The 15,644-nt window shown below is 34.4% G+C and overlaps 1 non-coding gene across 1 annotated transcript; it reads right to left on the bottom strand.

The window, feature by feature from the left end:
- Positions 1–4,384: 4,384 nt before the first annotated feature.
- Positions 4,385–4,458, bottom strand: TRNAN-AUU (transfer RNA asparagine (anticodon AUU)). The gene has a single exon. It is a non-coding gene; the product is annotated as a tRNA-Asn (tRNA).
- Between the last annotated feature and the right edge of the window lie 11,186 nt (positions 4,459–15,644).

Genomic DNA, 15,644 nt, shown 5'->3' with positions numbered 1-15,644 from the left:
GGAAGCATGCTGGGTCCATAACCCAGAGGTAGGCAGATTGAAACTATCCTCTGCTATATGCATTTTTTTTGTTAATTAAAGTAATCCAAAACTGGGATTGATATTTTTGCTCTTTTATTTTTACTTAAAGTACAATAACTTTTACCATTTTAATTTGTTTTAATAGTATATTGACAGTATTGTTTTCTTTCAAAAATCCAATTAATTTTCTTTACCCGATTATTAAAATGGTAATTGACAAAAACAAACTACATTGTCACCAGAAGAGCAATACAAAATGTACAAGTGATATATTAAAATCATCTTTCCAGCTTGAATTTCAATGATGCATTGGGGCAACGATTCACCCTTAAATAAAGATTTTCTTAATTCCTTACCTGTGTGCTAATTAGATATCACCTTGTTTTCACATTAAACAGACTTCCACATGAGAAAACAGCAAAGATGCAGTGGCGTTAATGTTTCCTGGTGTCAACCTGTATTATTTCCGTAGATAATGAAATGAGGATGCATCTTGCTGCCTTTCCAATGAAGCAAGTTTAATTTAGTAATAGGTGAAAAACCATCCCTACAAAGATGTTAATCAGATACTTGGCTTTGTGGACACTTTTCAGAGAACAAATTTGTAATCATAAAAATAAAGCCAGAAAATGAAGAGCTGTTTAATCACTCAATTGGATTTTTCTGCCAGCATTTTTCTTTTTCTCTGCAACCCACTGCTAAATTGTGCTTCCAAGCTGTTTTTTTATAAAATCACTTAATCAAATCTAACTCTGATTACATCAGAGAAGGCCAGGTACCCTACACCATAAGAGGGGGTTTGCAATTTTGACTTGTCTACTTAAATATCACCAAAATCTGATCACAAGGTCAATTACGTCCCTGGGTGGGATTGAACCACCAACCTTTTGATAAATAGCTGAACACACTAACCGACTGTGCCACAGAGACACTTTGCAAAAAGCACATACTGACAAAGACTAATAAGCATTCATCTAGAACGTTTCCTAGAAAAACTTTAAAAAGTCAATAATCTGGAGAGTTTATGTAAGATGTTTCTTCCAGCAACCAATGAAGAAACACATTGGTACTTTCGCATGATGAGTGAGTGCTTCAGGATCTCTTGCACTTACATGTGCAGCAGAGTACTGCAATGGAAGCATGCTGGGCCCATAACCCAGAGGTAGGCAGATTGAAACTATCCTTTGCTATATGAATTTTTTTTTTGTTCATTAAAGTAATCCAAAACTGGGATTGATATTTTAGCTTTTATTTTTACTTAAAGTACAATAACTTTTACCATTTTAATTTGTTTTAATAGTATATTGACAGTATAGTTTTCTTTCAAAAATCCACTTAATTTTCTTTACCCTATTATTAAAATGGTAATTGACAAAAACAAACTACATTGTCACCATAAGAGCAATACAAAATGTACAAGTGATATATTAAAATCATCTTTCCAGCTTGAATTTCAATGATGCATTGGGGCAACGATTTTGTGAGAAACATCTTCGTCCTTAAATAAAGATTTTCTTAATTCCTTACCTGTGTGCTAATTAGATATCACCTTGTTTTCACATTAAACAGACTTCCACATGAGAAAGCAGCAAGGATGCAGTGGCGTTAATGTTTCCTGGTGTCAACCTGTATTATTTCAGTAGATATTGAAATGAGGATGCATCTTGCTGCCTTTCCAATGAAGCAAGTTTAATTTAGTAATAGGTGAAAAACCATCCCTACAAATATGTTAATCAGATACTTGGCTTTGTGGACACTTTTCAGAGAACAAATTAGTTAGCATAAAAATAAAGCCAGAAAATGAACAGCTGTTTAATCACTCAATTGGATTTTTCTGCCAGCATATTTCTTTCTCTCTGCAACCCACTGCCAAATTGTGCTTCCTAGCTGTTTTTATAAAATAACTGAATCAAATCTAACTCTGATTACATCAGAGAAGGCCAGGTACCCTACACCATATCAGGGGGTTTGAAATTTTGACTTGTCTACTTAAAGATCACCAAAATCTGATAACAAGGTCAATTAAGTCCCTGGGTGGGATTGAACAACCAACCTTTTGGTTAATAGCCTTACACACTAACTGATTGCGCCACAGCTACACTTTGCAAAAGTACATACTGACAAAGGCTAATAAGCATTCATCTAGAACGATTCCTAGAAACATTTTAAAAAGTCAATAATGTGGAGAGTTTTTGTAAGATGTTTCTTCCATCAACCAATGAAGAAACACATTGGTACTTTCCCATGATAAGTGAGTGCTTCAGGACCTCTTGCACTTACATGTGCAGCAGAGTACTGTAATGGAAGCATGCTGGGTCCATAACCCAGAGGTAGGCAGATTGAAACTATCCTCTGCTATATGCATTTTTTTTTTGTTAATTAAAGTAATCCAAAACTGGGATTGATATTTTTGCTCTTTTATTTTTACTTAAAGTACAATAACTTTTACCATTTTAATTTGTTTTAATAGTATATTGACAGTATTGTTTTCTTTCAAAAATCCACTTAATTTTCTTTACCCGATTATTAAAATGGTAATTGACAAAAACAAACTACATTGTCACCAGAAGAGCAATACAAAATGTACAAGTGATATATTAAAATCATCTTTCCAGCTTGAATTTCAATGATGCATTGGGGCAACGATTTTGTGAGAAACATCTTCACCCTTAAATAAAGATTTTCTTAATTCCTTACCTGTGTGCTAATTAGATATCACCTTGTTTTCACATTAAACAGACTTCCACATGCGAAAGCAGCAAGGATGCAGTGGCGTTAATGTTTCCTGGTGTCAACCTGTATTATTTCAGTAGACATTGAAATGAAGATGCATCTTGCTGCCTTTCCAATGAAGCAAGTTTAATTTAGTAATAGGTGAAAAACCATCCCTACAAAGGTGTTAATCAGAGACTTGGCTTTGTGGACACTTTTCAGAGAACAAATTTGTTAGTATAAAAGTAAAGCCAGAAAATGAAGAGCTGTTTAATCACTCAATTGGATTTTTCTGCCAGCATATTTCTTTTTCTCTGCAACCCACTGCTAAATTGTTCTTCCTAGCTGTTTTAATAAAATCACTGAATCAAATCTAACTCTGATTACATTAGAGAAGGCCAGGTACCCTACACCATAACAGGGGGTTTGAAATTTTGACTTGTCTACTTAAAGATCACCAAAATCTGATAACAAGGTCAATTAAGTCCCTGGGTGGGATTGAACCACCAACCTTTTGGTTAATAGCCTTACACACTAACTGATTGCGCCACAGCGACACTTTGCAAAAGTACTTACTGACAAAGGCTAATAAGCATTCATCTAGAATGATTCCTAGAAACATTTTAAAAAGTCAATAATGTGGAGAGTTTTTGTAAGATGTTTCTTCCATCAACCAATGAAGAAACACATTGGTACTTTCCCATGATGAGTGAGTGCTTCAGGATCTCTTGCACTTACATGTGCAGCAGAGTACTGTAATGGAAGCATGCTGGGTCCATAACCCAGAGGTAGGCAGATTGAAACTATCCTCTGCTATATGCATTTTTTTTGTTAATTAAAGTAATCCAAAACTGGGATTGATATTTTTGCTCTTTTATTTTTACTTAAAGTACAATAACTTTTACCATTTTAATTTGTTTTAATAGTATATTGACAGTATTGTTTTCTTTCAAAAATCCAATTAATTTTCTTTACCCGATTATTAAAATGGTAATTGACAAAAACAAACTACATTGTCACCAGAAGAGCAATACAAAATGTACAAGTGATATATTAAAATCATCTTTCCAGCTTGAATTTCAATGATGCATTGGGGCAACGATTTTGTGAGAAACATCTTCACCCTTAAATAAAGATTTTCTTAATTCCTTACCTGTGTGCTAATTAGATATCACCTTGTTTTCACATTAAACAGACTTCCACATGAGAAAGCAGCAAGGATGCAGTGGCGTTAATGTTTCCTGGTGTCAACCTGTATTATTTCAGTAGATATTGAAATGAGGATGCATCTTGCTGCCTTTCCAATGAAGCAAGTTTAATTTAGTAATAGGTGAAAAACCATCCCTACAAATATGTTAATCAGATACTTGGCTTTGTGGACACTTTTCAGAGAACAAATTCGTTAGCATAAAAATAAAGCCAGAAAATGAAGAGCTGTTTAATCACTCAATTGGATTTTTCTGCCAGCATATTTCTTTTTCTCTGCAACCCACTGCTAAATTGTGCTTCCTGGCTGTTTTTATAAAATCACTGAATCAAATCTAACTCTGATTACATCAGAGAAGGCCAGGTACCCTACACCATAACAGGGGGTTTGAAATTTTGACTTGTCTACTTAAAGATCACCAAAATCTGATAACAAGGTCAATTATGTCCCTGGGTGGGATTGAACCACCAACCCTTTGGTTAATAACCAAACACACTAACCGATTGCGCCACAGAGACACTTTGCGAAAGTCCATACTGACAAAGGCTAATAAGCATTCATCTAGAACGTTTCCTAGTAAAACTTTAAAAAGTCAATAATCTGGAGAGTTTTTGTAAGATGTTTCTTCCATCAACCAACGAAGAAACACATTGGTACTTTCCCATGATGAGTGAGTGCTTCAGGATCTCTTGCACTTACATGTGCAGCAGAGTACTGTAATGAAAGCATGCTGGGTTCATAACCCAGAGGTAGGCAGATTGAAACTATCCTTTGCTATATGCATTTTTTTTTGTTAATTAAAGTAATCCAAAACTGGGATTGATATTTTTGCTCTTTTATTTTTACTTAAAGTACAATAACTTTTACCATTTTAATTTGTTTTAATAGTATATTGACAGTATTGTTTTCTTTCAAAAATCCACTTAATTTTCATTACCCTATTATTAAAATGGTAATTGACAAAAACAAACTACATTGTCACCAGAAGAGCAATACAAAATGTACAAGTGATATATTAAAATCATCTTTCCAGCTTGAATTTCAATGATGCATTGGGGCAACAATTTTGTGAGAAACATCTTCACCCTTAAATAAAGATTTTCTTAATTCCTTACCTGTGTGCTAATTAGATATCACCTTGTTTTCACATTAAACAGACTTCCACGTGAGAAAGCAGCAAGGATGCAGTGGCGTTAATGTTTCCTGGTGTCAACCTGTATTATTTCAGTAGATATTGAAATGAGGATGCATCTTGCTGCCTTTCCAATGAAGCAAGTTTAATTTAGTAATAGGTGAAAAACCATCCCTACAAAGATGTTAATCAGATACTTGGCTTTGTGGACACTTTTCAGAGAACAAATTTGTTAGCATAAAAATAAAGCCAGAAAATGAAGAGCTGTTTAATCAGTCAATTGGATTTTTTTGCCAGCATATTTCTTTTTCTCTGCAAACCACTGCTAAATTGTGCTTCCTAGCTGTTTTTATAAAATCACTGAATCAAATCTAACTCTGATTACATCAGAGAAGGCCAGGTACCCTACACCATAACAGGGGTTTTTGAAATTTTGACTTGTCTACTTAAAGATCACCAAAATCTGATAACAAGGTCAATTACGTCCCTGGGTGGGATTGAACCACTAACCTTTTGGTTAATAGCCATACACACTAACTGATTGCGCCACAGCGACACTTTGCAAAAGTATATACTGACAAAGGCTAATAAGCATTCATCTAGAACGTTTCCTAGAAAAACTTTAAATAGTCAATAATCTGGAGAGTTTTTGTAAGATGTTTCTTCCATCAACCAATGAAGAAACACATTGGTACTTTCCCATGATGAGTGAGTGCTTCAGGATCTCTTGCAATTACATGTGCAGCAGAGTACTGTAATGGAAGCATGCTGGGTCCATAACCCAGAGGTAGGCAGATTGAAACTATCCTCTGCTATATGCATTTTTTTGTTGTTAATTAAAGTAAACAAAAACTGGGATTGATATTTTTGCTCTTTTATTTTTACTTAAAGTACAATAACTTTTACCATTTTAATTTGTTTTAATAGTATATTGACAGTATTGTTTTCTTTCAAAAATCCACTTAATTTTCTTTACCCGATTATTAAAATGGTAATTGACAAAAACAAACTACATTGTCACCAGAAGAGCAATACAAAATGTACAAGTGATATATTAAAATCATCTTTCCAGCTTGAATTTCAATGATGCATTGGGGCAACGATTTTGTGAGAAACATCTTCACCCTTAAATAAAGATTTTCTTAATTCCTTACCTGTGTGCTAATTAGATATCACCTTGTTTTCACATTAAACAGACTTCCCCATGAGAAAGCAGCAAGGATGCAGTGGCGTTAATGTTTCCTGGTGTCAACCTGTATTATTTCAGTAGATATTGAAATGAGGATGCATCTTGCTGCCTTTCCAATGAAGCAAGTTTAATTTAGTAATAGGTGAAAAACCATCCCTACAAAGATGTTAATCCGATACTTGGCTTTTTGGACACTTTTCAGAGAACAAATTTGTTAGCATAAAAATAAAGCCAGAAAATGAAGAGCTGTTTAATCACTCAATTGGATTTTTCTGCCAGCATATTTCATTTTCTCTGCAACCCACTGCTAAATTGTGCTTCCTAGCTGTTTTTTTATAAAATCACTTAATCAAATCTAACTCTGATTACATCAGAGTAGGCCAGGTACCCTACACCATAAGAGGGGGTTTGAAATTTTGACTTGTCTACTTAAAGATCACCAAAATCTGATGACAAGGTCAATAACATCCCTGGGTGGGATTGAACCACCAACCCTTTGGTTAATAACCAAACACACTAACCAATTGCACCACAGAGACACTTTGCAAAAGTACATACTGACAAAGGCTAATAAGCATTCATCTAGAACGTTTCCTAGAAAACTTTAAAAAGTCAATAATCTGGAGAGTTTTTGTAAGATGTTTCTTCCATCAACCAATGAAGAAACGCATTGGTACTTTCCCATGATGAGTGAGTGCTTCAGGATCTCTTGCACTTACATGTGCAGCAGAGTACTGCAATGGAAGCATGCTGGGCCCATAACCCAGAGGTAGGCAGATTGAAACTATCCTCTGCTATATGCATTTTTTTTTTGTTAATTAAAGTAATCCAAAACTGGGATTGATATTTTTGCTCTTTTATTTTTACTTAAAGTACAATAACTTTTACCATTTTAATTTGTTTTAATAGTATATTGACAGTATTGTTTTCTTTCAAAAATCCACTTAATTTTCTTTACCCTATTATTAAAATGGTAATTGACAAAAACAAACTACATTGTCACCAGAAGAGCATGTACAAGTGATATATTAAAATCATCTTTCCAGCTTGAATTTCAATGATGCATTGGGGCAACGATATTGTGAGAAACATCTTCACCCTTAAATAAAGATTTTCTTAATTCCTTACCTGTGTGCTAATTAGATATCACCTTGTTTTCACATTAAACAGACTTCCACATGAGAAAGCAGCAAGGATGCAGTGGCGTTAATGTTTCCTGGTGTCAACCTGTATTATTTCAGTAGATATTGAAATGAGGATGCATCTTGCTGCCTTTCCAATGAAGCAAGTTTAATTTAGTAATAGGTGAAAAACCATCCCTACAAAGATGTTAATCAGATACTTGGCTTTGTGGACACTTTTCAGAGAACAAATTTGTTAGCATAAAAATAAAGCCAGAAAATGAAGAGCTGTTTAATCACTCAATTGGATTTTTTTGCCAGCATATTTCTTTTTCTCTGCAAACCACTGCTAAATTGTGCTTCCTAGCTGTTTTTATAAAATCACTGAATCAAATCTAACTCTGATTACATCAGAGAAGGCCAGGTACCCTACACCATAACAGGGGTTTTTGAAATTTTGACTTGTCTACTTAAAGATCACCAAAATCTGATAACAAGGTCAATTACGTCCCTGGGTGGGATTGAACCACTAACCTTTTGGTTAATAGCCGTACACACTAACTGATTGCGCCACAGCGACACTTTGCAAAAGTACATACTGACAAAGGCTAATAAGCATTCATCTAGAACGTTTCCTAGAAAAACTTTAAATAGTCAATAATCTGGAGAGTTTTTGTAAGATGTTTCTTCCATCAACCAATGAAGAAACACATTGGTACTTTCCCATGATGAGTGAGTGCTTCAGGATCTCTTGCAATTACATGTGCAGCAGAGTACTGTAATGGAAGCATGCTGGGTCCATAACCCAGAGGTAGGCAGATTGAAACTATCCTCTGCTATATGCATTTTTTTTTGTTAATTAAAGTAAACCAAAACTGGGATTGATATTTTTGCTCTTTTATTTTTACTTAAAGTACAATAACTTTTACCATTTTAATTTGTTTTAATAGTATATTGACAGTATTGTTTTCTTTCAAAAATCCACTTAATTTTCTTTACCCGATTATTAAAATGGTAATTGACAAAAACAAACTACATTGTCACCAGAAGAGCAATACAAAATGTACAAGTGATATATTAAAATCATCTTTCCAGCTTGAATTTCAATGATGCATTGGGGCAACGATTTTGTGAGAAAAATCTTCACCCTTAAATAAAGATTTTCTTAATTCCTTACCTGTGTGCTAATTAGATATCACCTTGTTTTCACATTAAACAGACTTCCACATGAGAAAGCAGCAAGGATGCAGTGGCGTTAATGTTTCCTGGTGTCAACCTGTATTATTTCAGTAGATATTGAAATGAGGATGCATCTTGCTGCCTTTCCAATGAAGCAAGTTTAATTTAGTAATAGGTGAAAAACCATCCCTACAAAGATGTTAATCCGATTCTTGGCTTTTTGGACACTTTTCAGAGAACAAATTTGTTAGCATAAAAATAAAGCCAGAAAATGAAGAGCTGTTTAATCACTCAATTGGATTTTTCTGCCAGCATATTTCATTTTCTCTGCAACCCACTGCTAAATTGTGCTTCCTAGCTGTTTTTTGATAAAATCACTTAATCAAATCTAACTCTGATTACATCAGAGAAGGCCAGGTACCCTACACCATAAGAGGGGGTTTGCAATTTTGACTTGTCTACTTAAATATTACCAAAATCTGATCACAAGGTCAATTACGTCTCTGGATGGGATTGAACCACCAACCTTTTGATTAATAGCTGAACACACTAACCGATTGCGCCACAGAGACACTTTGCGAAAAGTACATACTGACAAAGACTAATAAGCATTCATCTAGAACGTTTCCTAAAAAAACTTTAAAAAGTCAATAATCTGGAGAGTTTTTGTAAGATGTTTCTTCCAGCAACCAATGAAGAAACACATTGGTACTTTCGCATGATGAGTGAGTGCTTCAGGATCTCTTGCACTTACATGTGCAGCAGAGTACTGCAATGGAAGCATGCTGGGCCCATAACCCAGAGGTAGGCAGATTGAAACTATCCTTTGCTATATGCATTTTTTTTGTTCATTAAAGTAATCCAAAACTGGGATTGATATTTTAGCTTTTATTTTTACTTAAAGTACAATAACTTTTACCATTTTAATTTGTTTTAATAGTATATTGACAGTATTGTTTTCTTTCAAAAATCCAATTAATTTTCTTTACCCGATTATTAAAATGGTAATTGACAAAAACAAACTACATTGTCACCAGAAGAGCAATACAAAATGTACAAGTGATATATTAAAATCATCTTTCCAGCTTGAATTTCAATGATGCATTGGGGCAACGATTTTGTGAGAAACATCTTCACCCTTAAATAAAGATTTTCTTAATTCCTTACCTGTGTGCTAATTAGATATCACCTTGTTTTCACATTAAACAGACTTCCACATGAGAAAGCAGCAAGGATGCAGTGGCGTTAATGTTTCCTGGTGTCAACCTGTATTATTTCAGTAGATATTGAAATGAGGATGCATCTTGCTGCCTTTCCAATGAAGCAAGTTTAATTTAGTAATAGGTGAAAAACCATCCCTACAAATATGTTAATCAGATACTTGGCTTTGTCCACACTTTTCAGAGAACAAATTCGTTAGCATAAAAATAAAGCCAGAAAATGAAGAGCTGTTTAATCACTCAATTGGATTTTTCTGCCAGCATATTTCTTTTTCTCTGCAACCCACTGCTAAATTGTGCTTCCTGGCTGTTTTTATAAAATCACTGAATCAAATCTAACTCTGATTACATCAGAGAAGGCCAGGTACCCTACACCATAACAGGGGGTTTGAAATTTTGACTTGTCTACTTAAAGATCACCAAAATCTGATAACAAGGTCAATTACGTCCCTGGGTGGGATTGAACCACCAACCTTTTGGTTAATAACCATACACACTAACTGATTGCGCCACAGCGACACTTTGCAAAAGTACATACTGACAAAGGCTAATAAGCATTCATCTAGAACGTTTCCTAGAAACATTTTAAAAAGTCAATAATGTGGAGAGTTTTTGTAAGATGTTTCTTCCATCAACCAATGAAGAAACACATTGGTACTTTCCCATGATGAGTGAGTGCTTCAGGATCTCTTGCACTTACATGTGCAGCAGAGTACTGTAATGGAAGCATGCTGGGTCCATAACCCAGAGGTAGGCAGATTGAAACTATCCTCTGCTATATGCATTTTTTTTGTTAATTAAAGTAATCCAAAACTGGGATTGACATTTTTGCTCTTTTATTTTTACTTAAAGTACAATAACTTTTACCATTTTAATTTGTTTTAATAGTATATTGACAGTATTGTTTTCTTTCAAAAATCCACTTAATTTTCTTTACCCTATTATTAAAATGGTAATTGACAAAAACAAACTACATTGTCACCAGAAGAGCAATACAAAATGTACAAGTGATATATTAAAATCATCTTTCCAGCTTGAATTTCAATGATGCATTGGGGCAACAATTTTGTGAGAAACACCTTCACCCTTAAATAAAGATTTTCTTAATTCCTTACCTGTGTGCTAATTAGATATCACCTTGTTTTCACATTAAACAGACTTCCACATGCGAAAGCAGCAAGGATGCAGTGGCGTTAATGTTTCCTGGTGTCAACCTGTACTATTTCAGTAGACATTGAAATGAGGATGCATCTTGCTGCCTTTCCAATGAAGCAAGTTTAATTTAGTAATAGGTGAAAAACCATCCCTACAAAGGTGTTAATCAGAGACTTGGCTTTGTGGACACTTTTCAGAGAACAAATTTGTTAGCATAAAAATAAAGCCAGAAAATGAAGAGCTGTTTAATCACTCAATTGGATTTTTTTGCCAGCATATTTCTTTTTCTCTGCAACCCACTGCTAAATTGTGCTTCCTAGCTGTTTTTATAAAATCACTGAATCAAATCTAACTCTGATTACATCAGAGAAGGCCAGGTACGCTACACCATAACAGGGGGTTTGAAATTTTGACTTGTCTACTTAAAGATCACCAAAATCTGATAACAAGGTCAATTATGTCCCTGGGTAGGATTGAACCACCAACCCTTTGGTTAATAACCAAAAACACTAACCGATTGTGCCACAGAGACACTTTGCGAAAGTCCATACTGACAAAGGCTAATAAGCATTCATCTAGAACGTTTCCTAGAAAAACTTTAAAAAGTCAATAATCTGGAGAGTTTTTGTAAGATGTTTCTTCCATCAACCAACGAAGAAACACATTGGTACTTTCCCATGATGAGTGAGTGCTTCAGGATCTCTTGCACTTACATGTGCAGCAGAGTACTGTAATGAAAGCATGCTGGGTTCATAACCCAGAGGTAGGCAGATTGAAACTATCCTCTGCTATATGCATTTTTTTTGTTAATTAAAGTAATCCAAAACTGGGATTGATATTTTTGCTCTTTTATTTTTACTTAAAGTACAATAACTTTTACCATTTTAATTTGTTTTAATAGTATATTGACAGTATTGTTTTCTTTCAAAAATCCACTTAATTTTCTTTACCCTATTATTAAAATGGTAATTGACAAAAACAAACTACATTGTCACCAGAAGAGCAATACAAAATGTACAAGTGATATATTAAAATCATCTTTCCAGCTTGAATTTCAATGATGCATTGGGGCAACGATTTTGTGAGAAACATCTTCACCCTTAAATAAAGATTTTCTTAATTCCTTACCTGTGTGCTAATTAGATATCACCTTGTTTTCACATTAAACAGACTTCCACATGAGAAAGCAGCAAGGATGCAGTGGCGTTAATGTTTCCTGGTGTCAACCTGTATTATTTCAGTAGATATTGAAATGAGGATGCATCTTGCTGCCTTTCCAATGAAGCAAGTTTAATTTAGTAATAGGTGAAAAACCATCCCTACAAAGATGTTAATCAGATACTTGGCTTTGTGGACACTTTTCAGAGAACAAATTTGTTAGCATAAAAATAAAGCCAGAAAATGAAGAGCTGTTTAATCACTCAATTGGATTTTTTTGCCAGCATATTTCTTTTTCTCTGCAAACCACTGCTAAATTGTGCTTCCTAGCTGTTTTTATAAAATCACTGAATCAAATCTAACTCTGATTACATCAGAGAAGGCCAGGTACCCTACACCATAACAGGGTTTTTTTTGAAATTTTGACTTGTCTACTTAAAGATCACCAAAATCTGATAACAAGGTCAATTACATCCCTGGGTGGGATTGAACCACCAACCCTTTGGTTAATAACCAATCACACTAACCGATTGCGCCACAGAGACACTTTGCAAAAGTCCATACTGACAAAGGATAATAAGCATTCATCTAGAACGTTTCCTAGAAAAACTTTAAAAAGTCAATAATCTGGAGAGTTTTTGTAAGATGTTTCTTCCATCAACCAACGAAGAAACACATTGGTACTTTCCCATGATGAGTGAGTGCTTCAGGATCTCTTGCACTTACATGTGCAGCAGAGTACTGTAATGAAAGCATGCTGGGTTCATAACCCAGAGGTAGGCAGATTGAAACTATCCTCTGCTATATGCATTTTTTTTTGTTAATTAAAGTAATCCAAAACTGGGATTGATATTTTTGCTCTTTTATTTTTACTTAAAGTACAATAATTTTTACCATTTTAATTTGTTTTAATAGTATATTGACAGTATTGTTTTCTTTCAAAAATCCACTTAATTTTCTTTACCCGATTATTAAAATGGTAATTGACAAAAACAAACTACATTGTCACCAGACGAGCAATACAAAATGTACAAGTGATATATTAAAATCATCTTTCCAGCTTGAATTTCAATGATGCATTGGGGCAACGATTTTGTGAGAAACATCTTCACCCTTAAATAAAGATTTTCTTAATTCCTTACCTGTGTGCTAATTAGATATCACCTTGTTTTCACATTAAACAGACTTCCACATGAGAAAGCAGCAAGGATGCAGTGGCGTTAATGTTTCCTGGTGTCAACCTGTATTATTTCAGTAGATATTGAAATGAGGATGCATCTTGCTGCCTTTCCAATGAAGCAAGTTTAATTTAGTAATAGGTGAAAAACCATCCCTACAAAGATGTTAATCCGATACTTGGCTTTTTGGACACTTTTCAGAGAACAAATTTGTTAGCATAAAAATAAAGCCAGAAAATGAAGAGCTGTTTAATCACTCAATTGGATTTTTCTGCCAGCATATTTCATTTTCTCTGCAACCCACTGCTAAATTGTGCTTCCTAGCTGTTTTTTGATAAAATCACTTAATCAAATCTAACTCTGATTACATCAGAGTAGGCCAGGTACCCTACACCATAAGAGGGGGTTTGAAATTTTGACTTGTCTACTTAAAGATCACCAAAATCTGATGACAAGGTCAATAACATCCCTGGGTGGGATTGAACCACCAACCCTTTGGTTAATAACCAAACACACTAACCGATTGCACCACAGAGACACTTTGCAAAAGTACATACTGACAAAGGCTAATAAGCATTCATCTAGAACGTTTCCTAGAAAACTTTAAAAAGTCAATAATCTGGAGAGTTTTTGTAAGATGTTTCTTCCATCAACCAATGAAGAAACGCATTGGTACTTTCCCATGATGAGTGAGTGCTTCAGGATCTCTTGCACTTACATGTGCAGCAGAGTACTGCAATGGAAGCATGCTGGGCCCATAACCCAGAGGTAGGCAGATTGAAACTATCCTCTGCTATATGCATTTTTTTTGTGTTAATTAAAGTAATCCAAAACTGGGATTGATATTTTTGCTCTTTTATTTTTACTTAAAGTACAATAACTTTTACCATTTTAATTTGTTTTAATAGTATATTGACAGTATTGTTTTCTTTCAAAAATCCACTTAATTTTCTTTACCCTATTATTAAAATGGTAATTGACAAAAACAAACTACATTGTCACCAGAAGAGCAATACAAAATGTACAAGTGATATATTAAAATCATCTTTCCAGCTTGAATTTCAATGATGCATTGGGGCAACGATATTGTGAGAAACATCTTCACCCTTAAATAAAGATTTTCTTAATTCCTTACCTGTGTGCTAATTAGATATCACCTTGTTTTCACATTAAACAGACTTCCACATGAGAAAGCAGCAAGGATGCAGTGGCGTTAATGTTTCCTGGTGTCAACCTGTATTATTTCAGTAGATATTGAAATGAGGATGCATCTTGCTGCCTTTCCAATGAAGCAAGTTTAATTTAGTAATAGGTGAAAAACCATCCCTACAAAGATGTTAATCAGATACTTGGCTTTGTGGACACTTTTCAGAGAACAAATTTGTTAGCATAAAAATAAAGCCAGAAAATGAAGAGCTGTTTAATCACTCAATTGGATTTTTTTGCCAGCATATTTCTTTTTCTCTGCAAACCACTGCTAAATTGTGCTTCCTAGCTGTTTTTATAAAATCACTGAATCAAATCGAACTCTGATTACATCAGAGAAGGCCAGGTACCCTACACCATAACAGGGGTTTTTGAAATTTTGACTTGTCTACTTAAAGATCACCAAAATCTGATAACAAGGTCAATTACGTCCCTGGGTGGGATTGAACCACTAACCTTTTGGTTAATTGCCGTACACACTAACTGATTGCGCCACAGCGACACTTTACAAAAGTATATACTGACAAAGGCTAATAAGCATTCATCTAGAACGTTTCCTAGAAAAACTTTAAATAGTCAATAATCTGGAGAGTTTTTGTAAGATGTTTCTTCCATCAACCAATGAAGAAACACATTGGTACTTTCCCATGATGAGTGAGTGCTTCAGGATCTCTTGCAATTACATGTGCAGCAGAGTACTGTAATGGAAGCATGCTGGGTCCATAACCCAGAGGTAGGCAGATTGAAACTATCCTCTGCTATATGCATTTTTTTTTGTTAAAGTAAACCAAAACTGGGATTGATATTTTTGCTCTTTTATTTTTACTTAAAGTACAATAACTTTTACCATTTTAATTTGTTTTAATAGTATATTGACAGTATTGTTTTCTTTCAAAAATCCACTTAATTTTCTTTACCCGATTATTAAAATGGTAATTGACAAAAACAAACTACATTGTCACCAGAAGAGCAATACAAAATGTACAAGTGATATATTAAAATCATCTTTCCAGCTTGAATTTCAATGATGCATTGGGGCAACGATTTTGTGAGAAACATCTTCACCCTTAAATAAAGATTTTCTTAATTCCTTACCTGTGTGCTAATTAGATATCACCTTGTTTTCACATTAAACAGACTTCCACATGAAAAAGCAGCAAGGATGC

Source organism: Pseudophryne corroboree, unplaced genomic scaffold (genome assembly GCF_028390025.1).
Source record: "Pseudophryne corroboree isolate aPseCor3 unplaced genomic scaffold, aPseCor3.hap2 scaffold_512, whole genome shotgun sequence".
Lineage (NCBI taxonomy): Eukaryota > Metazoa > Chordata > Amphibia > Anura > Myobatrachidae > Pseudophryne > Pseudophryne corroboree.
This window is presented reverse-complemented; position numbering and strand designations above follow the sequence as displayed.